At 45.5% G+C, this 10,205-nt stretch overlaps 1 long non-coding RNA gene across 1 annotated transcript; it reads right to left on the bottom strand.

Moving 5' to 3' along the window:
- Positions 1-1,895: 1,895 nt before the first annotated feature.
- Positions 1,896-9,175, bottom strand: LOC135815365 (uncharacterized). Its single transcript, XR_010553284.1, has 3 exons — positions 8,940-9,175; positions 7,965-8,140; positions 1,896-2,263 (listed from the first exon to the last, which is right to left on the bottom strand). It is a non-coding gene; the product is annotated as an uncharacterized LOC135815365 (long non-coding RNA).
- Between the last annotated feature and the right edge of the window lie 1,030 nt (positions 9,176-10,205).

Below are 10,205 nucleotides of genomic sequence, written 5' to 3'. Positions count from 1 at the left end.
CCGCATTATACCGCATAATGGCCTGTTTTCGCCCGCACGGTTATCCGCATAATTTTAGGATTGTGTCCGCATTGTTCTGTGGGGACAGATGGAGTTTGTTTCTCGCGTACAGACTGTTAGTACAGAAAATGGATATTGTCTGCGCCGTATCTTCCCAATAGGTTCACAAGAACGGACTTTTCCCTTTTCAGCTCCCTCAACTAATGTAGATAAGAACAGTCTTGTGAGATATTTCAGCTTATGCCAGTTTGACTGTTACTTCATTCAGCTCAGTGGTAAACGACCAGCCAATGTCTTGCTATCTCTTTGTCTGTCAAATCCTATATATAGGATTTTTCCCAATTTTTGAGAAAGGGTAGATCATACCTTACAAAGTAAAGTTCTTTCTTCAAAACCCTGTTGGAGTCTGCATTCCGTGTGTATCAGAGATGATGCCTGCCAAGTTTCACCAGCACAAGGGCTTTACTTTTTCTGTAACAGGCCTTCCCGTGCAAACGTGTCCAGAATTTTCAAAATCCTGTATATAGGATTTGGCCTCTTCAAAAATTGGTTTTGTTCTTCCTCGTTTCCCCTGCCAATAAAAACCAAAGTTGGCAATATCCAAGCCTAGATATAGCCCATATGGAGCTAACAAAAACGTTCTATGCATCTATGGCTAAAGAAGAAGCACCTCCTAGGCTAGTACCAAAAGAGTATTCCACTATTAATTAATATGTGTACATACTTGAACACAACTGATTTAGTAAATGCCCCAAACATGTAGTGTCTTTAGTTCATATTGATCTGCGAGCACTTTACAACACTACTTCAATGCTAGGACGGTTCTAATATTCAACTATTCCACTCCTAGTCTATTTCTACCACTTGTAATTGCAATTCATCAGCAATAATTGCACACAGATATCTTTCCTGGGGGTCTTAGCCAGTGAGTAACCTCTATTCATTCATTTTAAATAAAGAGAGGCATTGTGGGAAAGATCAAAATGCATCTTCAATAACATTGCTTCCACTTCGACCATTTTCGAGGCTGGAAATGCGTCTTGAAGTCTAATCCTATATATGGGATTAACTGGTGACAGACAAAGAGATATTTACGGGCAATGTCGACTAAACAGTACTGCACAAGCAGAAATATGCGGCGGGCAGTTCATCTTGTCATTTTCGTCCAAAGAGTTGCTGGACTAAGTTTAATGCAGGCCTAAATGTCAATATTAATTTTGTTTGGCCTTTCAATACGTTCAACGACCCGCAGGCGGTAATTTAAGCCAGACAAACTGCCTTTCTTTGGAGTTGGACGAAATTAGTCGCCTTAATGTTCTGCTTATACACGTATAGTAGTTGGCAGCTATGTCATACTGTCATACTGGATATGCCCACTGAGCTGCTATGTCATACTGGATATGCCCACTGAGCTGCTGATCACACATGCATGCAGAACGTGTACGACACTGCCTTCTTCTTGGTTCTGTTTGTCCGCTTATTATATATTTTTCTTTTCTCTTATTATCAGTGGGACCATTGTCATTAGGTTTAGGCCTGTTTTGGAACTCCACTTTAAATAAAGCCAAACAACAACAACAACTGCCACCGCCCACACTCATGAAGTAAGTGCCAGCTACGTAACAATACTGGGTGCCTGATAAAGACACACTGGCTCTGTGCTAGGTGTCAGATTTCACCATACTGGTAGTGCCTGTCTTGAAGGTACCACAACACACTTTTTTTAAACGTTAGATACATCGAACCCAAGCTGGAAGGTAGTAGGAATAATGGGACTGCGGCAACGGGGACAGCAACAACAGTGGCACAGATCTAGATGGAGGGAGAGCCAAGGCCGTTATCGTATCAACTTATATTGTACAGTTTTTGGCCGGTACGTCATTGCCAGAACAATCTCCATTGCTATGCTTGAGACTTGAAACATCACCAGGTAAGTAATGCGTTAGTTTAAGCTAGATTGCACTCCTAAACCATCCCGTCCCATGACCCATGATGAAAGTTTCAACCCATGGTACAACTAAACTTACTGGCAGTAGTTTCCTGGTTTCGAGTCTCTCTCCAACTGGTACTAGTAGTGCGTGGTAGTACACTCTGGTCTGACTGTAGAGTTGAGTGATGGAGCCACTTGGTTCACTATCTCAGTGCGATATCGGATATGAAGAGCTGTCACAGCCTGATGTTTCGCCACCCTATGCTGGGAAACTATCAGCCCTCTTGGTATGCAGGCTGCCAGGTGGCATGCTTGGAGCACTTGGGACGTGACCTGAACATAGACAGGCAAAGTGATAGTGACAAAGAAACGGAAACCAACATACTCACACCCTCAGCAGCGATTATTATAAAAAGGCAAAGTTCTGACCAACTCTCCACAGTCACACAATGCCAGCTCATTCACTCCGTACCAATCGTCTCAACTAGACTCCAGGCTGCAGTGTCACAGTGTAATTAGTAAGTCACACTACTCCATGAAACAACTGGAAGTGGAAGAAGACAGGCCTGTATTACACAGTAATCTAGACATCAGCCACCACTGGTAACTTAGTTAACGTTACCAGGAGGGTAGCCAAAATCAGACAGCCTGGACGAAAACGGGTCCAGCCGGGTGCAGCCGCGTGTTTGCTATCAGTCCTTACTTGATATTTGAGCTAGACAGGAGTTGTGCACTGCAGTGCAGGTCAGTACAGGCTGAAGCACTGAAGGGAGCATGCATGTAGAGTTTGCATATGACTCACTGGTTGCAGCTGCAGAATACAGCTGGTTTGTGTACGACAACCATCAGCAATCCACAACAGTGCCACTTGCATAATGATGGCTAGCATAATAATGGCTTTGCAGTCATGTAACACCATCATTGAGTACTACACTTGGCCATTGTCACAGCATAGTCCATTATGTCTGGCTGAAATAATGCTGCCTCTACTGATTACTGTCTCTTGTACCAGCCAAGAACTTGGCTAGGTACAAGCTGGCATGAAGCCGGGCTATGCAGCAAGTTGCTACTGGAATAAGAGCCACTCTTTCCCTTGCACTCTAAAATGTTGTGCTCCATTGCCCAAGGCTTGTTCTCAAGTACAGTGAACTGATTGGGTATACATGTAACCATGGTAACAGGGGTCAGCCTCCCCTGAGAACAGCTATAGCCACACAGTAGGCTTGATAAGCACTGGTAGCAGGAACCACTTTGGACATGAAAAACATACAGAAGAAGTGATTATGGTTCTCTCTGTTCCAAGTAGCTGTCCTTCAGTTTATGCCTACACCCCAGAAAATGATATTCATAGGGAGGGGGGGGGGACACTTGCATGTATGGATTTTGTTGTATCATGGGTCCTCGAAGTCTGGAAATGGCCTTTTCATCTTATGTATCCCTAATACAGGTATCCGTGATTTCTGGGGCCTGTCTCTCTCGAGTCTGCATGCCAGAGAACAACTTAGAACAAAGAAAACAGCACTTCTTCCAAGGCTGTAAAAGTTTTGTTTTCATCTCCAAAGAGGTTTGAGCTACACGTACATGTATCTTGCTAAGACGACCACTCGTCCAACGTCACCATGCCGGGCTGTCGGGACCATAATGACCTGACATACTAGCTTTGTTCAGCAGAGCAAGCAAGCAAGCAGAGCAGCATCATTGGACCTGCAGAGCTGCTAGCGCTTGACGTCTCTGTGATTGTAGAGACTAAGAACGTGCCTCTCAACACCCAGGAAACAAAGCTGACTCAAAGCAAACACAGGTTGCTATTGGCAAATGAAATTCTAGTGCTATAATTAAGACAGCCATGGTAAAAGACACACACACACACCAGCACTTTGTCCATGCTACACAAACATTCTCGATTACATGTGGCTCTTCCAAAATTTCCCCCATGAGCCGCATCATCAGCGGAGATGCTCTCAAGGGCGAACATTTTAAAAAACAAACTGAAGCATTTTGTGTAGCCAAAGACAAAGTGCTGGTGCGTGATTATTATTTTTATTATGACAATGCACCACTTCTTAAAGACAGGTGTGATACAATGCATTAAAAAACAGACCAAGCTGCCAAAAGATCCCTAGAGACTAGACCAACCATTGTCACACACAGTTAACCATGCATGGTGTGCAGATACACGCCTACACCATGCACAGGGCATATGCTGCTGTAGCCAGGAAGCGACGGCTGATGGATTTCATGTTCTGATGCGGCTTGTGTAACCCGCGGCCACTACAAAACACATTTGTGCTACACACACGCAAGATCGAGCACCCAGATGGGCCAGAGGGCGAATTGAGTGCCTGGGCGGCCAGGCTTGCTCACAAAGCGGAACGAGAAACTCACTATGGCACACTTCAGGAATGCTGCTTTGTTGCCACTGTTTCAACACATGATTGGGACGACATCCAAGAATTAAGTTATCCCGTTAACACTGAGTGCGCTGTTCTGGAGATGAAGCTTGACACCTTTCAGGAAGCAGCCGCCTCAAAGGCAGCGCACCTCACCAAAACCTTGTCCCTCCATTGAGAACTGGCAGCTTGCTATCAAGACCCCTGCCTGAAGGAACGTCCTTCAAGAAAACTTGTGAAGGAATGTCCTTCAAGAAAACTTGATTTGCACCGACGGTGGAAGAAGCTTGAAAAGCACCTGATGGACGCCATATAAGAGTGATACGTACTAAAACAGCCCATGGAGACTGCAACCCTACTGGTGAAATCCTGGATGATGTGATCCCATTTCTGTTTCACACGAAGCAGCCACTTGAAAACTGATAGGACATGCATGTATTCGACAGCAGTTATCTCCAGTCGCATGGAACTCTTCTTGCTTTTGTTACTAAAGGAAAACATCCGGGGGGGGGGGGGGGGGGGGGGGTTGTGCAGAAAATTGACATCTAAAATTTGCCTCGCACGTCCTGTCCCTACCTATAGATTTGACTATGTTCGCCGGCACTGATCCCAACGGCCTCATGCGTACGTGGCTCCGTGCACAGCACACACACACACACACTCATTGTACTTAAGGATACGCCGCCACACTGGCAACGTTACTGAGCCATGTTCTGGACATTAGGTCTGCCCACCACCCGTGTCCACTGAGCATTAATGTGCAGCTATGAGTATGAAAAATGGAACCACTGCAGGTCCAATCCCAGTAATTCAGCCATGAATGGCCACACACAAACCTGAAAAAACTGACCAAGAAAATGCATGGTAGGTTAGCATGGTAGGTTAGCATGGTTACTTATAGACCTCAAAGGCAACTACATGTACTTCAGTAGAAATACAGTTCTTAGCAGGCTACACAGTGACAGTCATACTACGAGAGCAGTTGCAAGTAATTAGTTACTACTTCTAGTACATGTAGTAGTATTCACGGGGGGGGGGGGGGGGTGTTCCTGGACCCTTCTCAGTGTTGATGGGCTCCTACAAGCAGTCATTGTACAGCAGGTGGTAGTATAGGCTTGTGTTCTTCAATCAACTCTGCGGCAGTGTAACACAACTTCACAAGAGTAGAGCCACTGCAAATTACTGTGGATATTTCCGTGCATACTGCTAGGCGTTAACCACATGTGCCTACATTCACTAGTACAACGTAATTAACGTTATAATCGAACGGGTAGTGGCTGTAGCTTGGGGGAACGCAGGCTGGAAGAGAAGGAATGAGTTTAAACACCATGCTCTCCGCAGCAGACTGCTGCACACTAGACTGAGTAACATTAGTTGTCACACTCGGCAAGACTTTCCCCAATATCGTGTAGCAATGATATCGTGTCAAGTGTATGTACAACCCGTAATGATATTTTACAAGGTGTGATTATCTTATTATTTCAGATTCCACAGGTGGCCCAGGCGGCACCCTCCCAAACAGCTGATTACAAGGCAGTTTCACAGGACCAATACAGCCCAGTGTCAGGACATGGCATGATGCACTCATTGCCAAGTAAGTTGCTTGGCAGACTAGATGGTGTGACAGTGTACACACAATGCTGTTGATTCAAACTGCAGGAGATACTTGCACCGCTGCAGGGTGTGTGTAAGAACTCTTCAAAGTCATGCCAATATCTAATTAGCGCCAAGGTCATACCCCGGAGGCTTCACCTGCCCATTGTGGATTGACATATATGCACAAAATGCTCCCTGCATAACTACACCTGGTGACCCAGTATTCTGATTAGCACGGTGTGTGGATTGATGTGACTGTACCAGCACATTGTGGAACAATACACATCAAGCAGCCCATTATGTGATCGTCCACACTGCATACCCAGGCATGTGGGACGTGAGAGTAAGAGGCAGATGTCAATTATACACCATCCTCCACATGGTTTCCTGGTGGTCCTGTATGATGGCCTCAGTAATACTACAGGTATGGTCTGACACAAACAAAATAACACATCATGATGCTCTTTACCATGGTGCCTAGCTTACAGTCAGCTGCACAGTCCCAGCTGCACATTCACACTACTACTACTGAAATACTGTGCCTGGCAAAACCTACCTTATAGTGACAGGACACCTGCAGACAAACCGCATATCCAGATATTCAGTCCTAACCAGGTACTTGAGGGTAGGAACATCAGGGTTGTCAACAGTTCACCCATTAGTAGGCATTACTCATTAACCTAAATGTGACTGTAAACAAAAGCAATTACCTGCACAGTCATATATACCTTGAATCATGGGCCACTGGTGACAGCATTATATATGTACAGTACATGAAACAACTGAGCCCGTTGAATCCAGCATTGCTTGTTGGATCCAGGATTGCTTGTTGAATCCAGCATTGCTTGTTGGATCCAGGATTGCTTGTTGAATCCAGCATTGCTTGTTGGATCCAGGATTACTTCTAATGCCCAACCAATAGAGTAAAGCAGGTACTAAGAAGCTAGCTGTGCGGCCCAGGCCACTGGATGAACACTGAATAAACCAGTGGCAGAGATCTAATTTACTCTGACATGCCGGTAGTATTACCATACTGTACTGACACCGTACTGTACTGATGAATCCTACACGTGTATGGCCGAAACAGCTTGCTGTCTACAGGATTGGGTATCTTGCTCCTCGACATTTGTCTCAGTTGTTGAGTACTCTCGGTAGGCTGCTTTAGTGCTGCTGCGTTACGCATTGCCCTCTGCTTTTCGTAGTTAGAGCACTCTGGCGCTAGAGTGACGAGCTATCTTAAATTAATGTGTGTGGTGCCTTCTTTGCACCATGGCTGGTAGCTCAGAGTCAGCTTACAGCTCGTACATGTAGCTGTACTGATGAGGCCTTTATGGCCGAAACAGTTGGCTGTCTACAGCATTGGGTACAGGTAGTATTAGGTATGGTGTACAGTACAAGGGAGAGACAGTGTGAACACTGAAGGAACATCTTCAAATGTACACGAGTACGCTAGTAGTAAGGGGTTTATCTGAGCAGCATATAAAGCTGGCTGGCTGTAAGTTGACCACTGGTACACTTTGTACTTGTACTTGCTCACTGCCAAAACTGGTCAACTGTGCCTCCTGGGAGAGGGATTCAAAAGGAATTTTGCAAAGATGACTCAATTGAACTGGCTATTGAACGGCCCAACTGCCGACAACCCTGCAATCTCCAAACAATGGGTGGACTTGGAAATGATCTCACGTATGGGCTCACCACACCTCAGTAAGTGGTTGAGGACAATGTGCAGAAAAATGACTGACGGAATAAGGGTATCTCTTCCCGGAATCCTTCTGCATTTCCCCCTGCCCTCCAATGAAGGTACTAATACTAAGTAGATGCTACTAGCGTGGGTGGATAAATCAGAGTGGATCTCAGGATATACATGTAAGCTTCACTCAGTACCATTTTGATTACACAAGAGTGAATCTAGCCAGATGTCGTCCATGGATAAGAGGTATGTGCATGTGCATTGTAATATACTTCGAATAGAAAGTATATGAACCCTGAAACCAACAAAGGTGGCAGGTACAACATTACACCACATCCTTCCCTCTATGGTGGCTTACCAGTGATTAGATATGGACATGCCCTCATTGCATTGTCTCCTTCAACGATAGAACACCTGGGAGCATACGTTCTGCGAAGCACATCTCCAGCAAGTGGGGCAACCCATGCTCTGATATTGTAAATTTGAATATGAAGCCATCCATTGCAACAGCCTAGAAACCCATCTCTGCAACATCTGTACGAACGAAAAAGATTCAGAATTATCAAAGAAAGAGGTGAGTGCTGTATTGGTGGGTTCTCACCCCCCCCCCCCCCTCTTCACGTGAATGTTGTCAGTTACTCAGGGGCGTCACACGGTATGACCAGTACGACTGGGGTTGTACCACTTTTCGTCCAGGATGGTCCGCCCAGAGCACCTGTAGAGCGCTAAAACGTGCCCTGTTGGCTGAAATACCCCCCCCCCCCCCCGGGCGTACCACTCCCACCTGCCCTGTGACACCTCTGGTTACTGTAGTGAGAATTTCAAGAAAAAGAAAGATCCTCTAACCGTCTAACGTCTAATGCTGGCATTGTGCACGATACAAGATGGCATTCTTATACATGCACATGTATAATCAGGTACTTCTGACCAAAGAAATCCGACCCACGTGCCGAAAGCAGCGCCAAGGGTCATGCCGAGTCTACGATCCTCGGATGTTTTTTTTTAATGTAATGGAAATGGAAATGCGGCGCTACTTTTGACTCGCGGGTCGGATGTCCTTGGCCACGGCTGTACATCAGATTATCCTACTTCTTGAATAGTAGACCTGGTATGTTAACGAACTGGCTAAATGCCCGATACGACACATTTACACGCATTTATTTCAATGCCGTGCAGTCCAAGGCCGTTAGCGGTCAGGTACTCGCAATACACGCACTTGTTCATCTAAAATGATCGCTTGAGGACAACATCCAATCCGCGAAATAGAGAGGCCGGCCCTAGATCTTGTCCAACTAACTTACTTACATCATACTTACGAACTCAACCTACTTACTTTCCCTCTCAGAGCCACGGAGTAGAGCTGGATACAGTCATGTACATTCATTTTGCTCCTCGAAGATAATAATAGCCGTCGACTACAGGACCCGCAAAGAGAAAGAACTCTACTTTCATCTCTCCCATTTACAGAGTCAGAATCTACAACTAGCAGGGACCAACGTTGAGAACATGCTAGCAACAAACTTATTACTTGAGAAACCGGGAGAAGTAAGTAATACTAGTAATAGTTAGTTTGAGGCCGAATCGGATCATGAGAAAGGAAGTGTAGTTTCTCCTTGCATGGTCATCATGGTCATATGGACCAATGCAGGCGCCATTGTTGCGTTGCCTTGACGACTATGAAAATACCAGGCAGCTGTGAACTGAAAGCCCTTTCACGACTCGCTGAGATCTCCTGGATCATGGAGAACACAAAAGTAACTGTAATACTATTACTAATACTAATAGTCATGCTGCTGCATGCTGCTTGCACTTGTTCAAGTAAGTAAGTTAGTTGCAGTTGTTCGACGAAATCCCTTTTTGTGTCAGATTCAGAGGACTTCAGTTGTTGTGGAACTATCCTGCGATTTTATTGAAGAAAGCTCACACGGTGACTGTTCCAGTATATCGTGAGTAGCCACAACACCAGACCACGTGACCACCATACGTCCTGTCCGTCTCACGGGCCGGATGGATGGTAAAATACCGGTGACCGCTGTACGATCACTACCTACACAAAGACTGACTGACGCAGTTAAAACCGGCTAGCTCAATCGGAGTGCATTGAATACTAGTCTTGAACCGTTGAAAGCGACCATGACACAGACTGGAAAACAATCCCCATTTCCAGTTGATTGCCCTCCGGTTCCCAAGTGGAAAGAACAAGCACACAGAAAGGAATAAGTTCATGTTGGAGAATCATATTGGTGATCGTGAGCAGGATGGCGTCTTTTAAAAAAAGACTTCGAAAAGTAGAAAATGTTAACACTCCTGTCAGGCTGTGAGTGGTCGTTGCTACATTGTAGAGCTGAGGAGAGGACCTTCTTCGCCTTTTCTGGCGTACTAAAGCGGCTTTGCACCACGACAAAACAGTAGTTAGAGACTTGTAGTCCCTGTGCGTTTAACTATGAACACGCCAACGCGCCAAGTGATCGAGACATGTTTGGGGGAAACGGTTGACGGACTAGTAGTGGCTCTTGACCTTGGACCAGGATGGAATTGAAGTTGTCTGAATAGTGGTGGCACTTTGGACAAGTCCAAGGACAATGCCTACTTCTAATAA

This window comes from Sycon ciliatum, chromosome 4 (genome assembly GCF_964019385.1).
Source record: "Sycon ciliatum chromosome 4, ocSycCili1.1, whole genome shotgun sequence".
Lineage (NCBI taxonomy): Eukaryota > Metazoa > Porifera > Calcarea > Leucosolenida > Sycettidae > Sycon > Sycon ciliatum.
This window is presented reverse-complemented; position numbering and strand designations above follow the sequence as displayed.